Source organism: Gigantopelta aegis, chromosome 13 (assembly GCF_016097555.1).
Source record: "Gigantopelta aegis isolate Gae_Host chromosome 13, Gae_host_genome, whole genome shotgun sequence".
NCBI lineage: Eukaryota > Metazoa > Mollusca > Gastropoda > Neomphalida > Peltospiridae > Gigantopelta > Gigantopelta aegis.
The window spans coordinates 23,690,472-23,695,334 of record NC_054711.1 but is presented as its reverse complement, the minus strand read 5'-3'; the positions used below and the strand labels follow the sequence as shown (position 1 = coordinate 23,695,334).

At 34.3% G+C, this 4,863-nt stretch overlaps 1 protein-coding gene across 1 annotated transcript in view; it reads right to left on the bottom strand.

Annotated features, from left to right (window-relative positions):
* Positions 1 to 4,863, bottom strand: part of LOC121387405 (armadillo repeat-containing protein 8-like) — a 58,062-nt gene that overhangs the window by 5,145 nt on the left and 48,054 nt on the right. The gene's annotated exons all lie outside the window — the stretch shown is intronic.

Sequence of the window (4,863 nt, the reverse complement as noted above, 5' to 3'; positions counted from 1 at the left end):
AGAATATATATTTTTTATTTGTTTTTGTTTTCTTTGAATAAAATTGTTTCCAAATTTAAACATATCTTCTGTCTTTAATTTTGTTACTGCCTGGAATAAAGTTACCCATTTTGAATCTGAAGAGAAGAGTCTTTTTATCCAGGAAGCTTTTAGTGCCATCATAAAATTTGAAAAATGTAACATTTTAATGCCTCCTTTGCTATAATCTTGTATCAATATTTCTCGTTTATTTTTTTCAGGTTTATTTTTCCAAATGAAATTATATAATAGTTTATTTATTTGTTTTGTTATTATATCTGGCAGGTTTCGTAGTGAAATAAGTAAATTAGTTATTTTTGGTACTATGACAGTTTTAACAACAGTAATTCAACCTACATTTAAAAGAGTTAACTTTCTTGATAACCAATGTTTTGTTAATGTTTTCATTTCCAGTACCCCTTATGTTCAAAGATATTAACACTGATTTCTTCAAGATTGACAGAAAATGGTATTCCTAATAGATGAAAGTTTTGTCCCCTCTCCACGCCCCCCCCCCCCCCCCCCCCCCCCCCCCCCCCCCCAATGTTAGCTTCCATTTTACATGGTGAAATACATCCCGCCACTGAAGGGGCGGGAAGAGGTTGAGGGGTGGTGGGATGTGTCTCTGTGTCAGTGGTATAGTGCTTGCCTGGTGGGGTTTTTCCATTCCAACCAGTACATCAAAAGATGTGGTATGTAATGTCCTGTCTTTGGGGAAGTTCTTGTAAAAGTCCCCTTTCTTCTGTATGCAATAGCATAATAAAAATGTCTGAAGTGATGTTAAACAAACATTATTTTATTTTTCGTTCAGTGGGCAGAATTGGGCTTTACCACCTGCAGTACAATATTTCATAGCATCACTTGCCCATTGGCGATCTAATTTTGTGTTTTTATTTAACTCTTGAATTTTTATATTGATTTTGATCCTCAGTTCATTCATGTACTTACCTTTACTTTACACCCAGTAGTGGGTGTATTCTTAGTGCTGAAGTATAGTTATATATTCATTAATTCATTCCAAAACTAGAAACGTGTATTAAAGTCACAGACACTAGTTTCAACTAAACATTAACAATAAGTTTGTTTAAATAAGTTTAAATCTGTAACACATCTGTATAAAGCTACAACAGAGTCAAACGAGAATCTGTGACATTGAAATACAGAAACACTGTTAAATAACCATTACTTTGAGAGGTACATGTATGTGCATTTATAAAAACAAAGAGAAGAGAAGTGTATTTCATGATATTAGAAACACCAGGATGACCAGAAACACTTCAGATATTTTTAAATGGATAATGAAAACACTAAAATCTAAGCAATGTCAGATTTCAGTTATCAGTAATAGTAAAAAAAATGTCCCAAACACCTCAGATGAACACTCTACTGACTGAGCTAGATCCTGCCCACTTGGAGGAAAAGATCCAGCATAACCACCAAACATGAAATATTTGTGATACCTTCCACCCATCCTACCCAGGGTCACTGGTTGGGACTGAGAAAACGCTAGAGTTCTTTTAGGATTGGTCCACCGAGTAGATTCGATCCTATGTCCTAGACACCTCAGATGAACACACTACTGACTGAGCTAGATCCTGCCCACTTGGAGGAAAAGATCCAGCATACACACCAAGCATGAAATATTTGTGATACCTTCCACCCATCCTACCCAGGGTCACTGGTTGGGACTGAGAAAACGCTAGAGTTCTTTTAGGATTGGTCCACCGAGTAGATTCGATCCTATGTCCTATACACCTCAGATGAACACACTACTGACTGAGCTAGATCCTGCCCACTTGGTGGAAAAGATCCAGCATACACCCCAAACAGGAAATATTTGGTTCGAGTGTTGCGGTGTATTCGACCATTCCGGGTTTGACCCAACAACATTCTACTATTCTATATATAAGCAACAATTTTTTTTAAATATATTTTTAATCCAGTTTTCTGTCATAACTGATTATGTGTAAGAAATAAGCAAACTCCATAGTGCAAAACATGTTTTAATTACCATTACAGTAGTTTTGTTTTTAAGAGTTTAGGTTTTAATACAATCTAACTGAAGAACAGCAGTAAATAGGTGTAACTTACAAGATAAAAGTTAAACTTATTTTAGAATAAAGCCAGTGTTTAAAAACAAGTTTCCTGTAATTCGACAATTGTGAAAATCCACATCCAGTTTTTCTGCCAGAGGGTAAAACTCGTATGGCGCCATACCCAAATATTTTTGTAGATTTTATTTTTAGATTATTTTTTTAACAAAATTAATTACTCTTATCATTACTGTATGATTTTCTTAACCCTAATCCTAAACTTAACCCATTTTCTTTCTGGCGGAGGACCCCTATACCCCTGTTGGCTGTGGTTGTATTTAATTCCATACCACCATGCCCCAAAAGTTGTTTCTGGCAGAAACACTGACATCAAATCTAAACCTAACTATATATATATATATATATATATATATATATATATATATATATATATATATATGGGCAATTCCATGACGAAGCGGACAAAGACTCAAAATTTAAATATGAATTATTTTAATGAACGAATGTGTTTTGTGATCAACAATATGCTGAAGTTCATGGATTAAAAAAAAAAAATTGTCATTGAGGTTGTTGCCAAAAAGATATCGCATGCTGAACAGACGCCTATTATTTTGACAAATAAATGCAATAAAAGCATATTATGCTTTATACAGGTTGCATATATGTAATAGAATATCTAATACCTACGTGTTACACCCACTGCAGTTACATAAAATGATATGATATGTCTTTAACTCTGGGTCAAATAGACCACCTAGCACAATGTAACGCGAGTAACCGAAATAGCTATTTTTTTCCTCTCTATTATTTATTTCTTGTCTCTAACAAACGACACTTGATATTTTCCTACACTAATACATACTACAGGTAGTGAAACCACACATTTTTTTAACAATAGTGACATAAAACATGACACGGATGCATCAAAAACTGTAACGTGAGTAACCGAAAAATATGTAATGCGAGTTACCAACATTTTATTTTAATAGAACAATACCAGTGAGTGAATAATTATGCCAACATACTTCTAACACTAAGTTAGTTTTTGCTGCCACTTACTTTCTAATAAGTCTAAATATATATGTGCAATTCCAGGGTTACTCGCGTTACATTTTTACCATACTAATTCTATTGATTTGCTCAGGATTAATAATTATACATTCAACACTAATTTTCTTTATTGCATTTTATTAGTTATATATATATATATATATATATATATATATATATATATAATAAAAAAAAAAAAAAAAAAGGAAATATGATGATCGGTTTTCATACTGTGAATGTGTAAACATCGGTTACTCGCGTCAAAAAAAAAGGACATGACAAAAAATCCAGTCTCCTCATACTGTAACAGCTATGATAAAGTAGATATATTGGTGCATAGCTATGGTGTTTAGGTATCTTTATATGATAAAGAGTTTTGAAATTGTACAATTAAAACATTTTTGGTTATCAAAATAGTGGACGTTTCAAACTTTCTACTTCGTTTTAGTGTTGTTTCAATTCAAATTTCAATTAAAAAAAAAAATTGACGTTAATTCCCAAAAATGGTTATTTATTCATTGTTTAACTTGTTGTAAGTTTAATTTGTTGGTAATATTTACCCAGTTCATTTGTGTAGCTTTCTGATGTTTCTTTAAAAAAATGTTTGACATTTAAAAACTGTTATTTTTCTTTACAATCTATATTTTTTTTTAGCCATTACTAAATAGCGGACAAATTGTAACGCGAGTAGGCTAACCGTAACGCGAGTAACCGACTATTTCGATGCGCGGTCGGTCAAGGATCGTTCCCCATCGGTGTCCCATGAGGCTATATCCAACTAGTACATTATAACTGGTATGTCAAAGGCCGTGGTATACATATGCTATCCTGTCTGTGGGATGAATTCCCAAATAAAACCCAGCGCACATAAAGATATTTAAGCAAAATAGAGACAAAGAAACGTATCGCGAAAGGACACTTTTTAAAACGTGTACAGCTAATGGTGATTAGTTCAGTATGTCGACAAAGTATTTTAGTATTATTTGGATAGAAACATGGAAGACTCTCATTGGAGGATTCTAAACATGTACTCGAAGCTTTCGAGTTTGCTCGAATACAACAACAACAACAACAACAGACTGGTACGGGATGAAAAAACCCCCAAACAAAACAGATGAACGTGTATCAAAAGAGTATAGGCCTAAAAGGTCAGATATCGTCATCACTTCACTTTGACTGATTCAACAGTCATATCATGAATCAGTGTCACATGTTGTTCTAAAACGTAGGCCTATGTATGGCCTCACGATCTAATTCGTCACGTGCAAAGATAAACATGGATTGTTGAAAACATAACCCTTCCCGTGTGTGTGCATGCGTGATATAAAAGATCGCTTGATGCTAATCGGAAAAAGTAGCCCACGTGGCATCGGCGGATTTCCTTTTTCACTATCAGAATGGTCCTTAATCATATGTGACGCCATATAACCGTAAATAAAACTCAGTCTGTCAGTCAGTCGGTCAGTCTCTGTCTCTGTCTGTATCTGTCTGTATGTCTCTCTCTCTCTCTCTCTCTCTCTCTCTCTCTCTCTCTCTCTCTCTCTCTCTCTCTCTCTCTCTCTCTCTCTCTCTCAATGGGTAATTTGTCTTGGTATCTAATCCAGTATAAACAGTTTTCTATCACTATTTTCCTGCCTGAATATAACAGAAGAAAGAAAAGAAAGATAAAATGTTTAACAGACGAGACCAAGGCTGCAGTCGTCTATCTTAAGTGTACACCCCCCGGCAATAGTGAATTAAA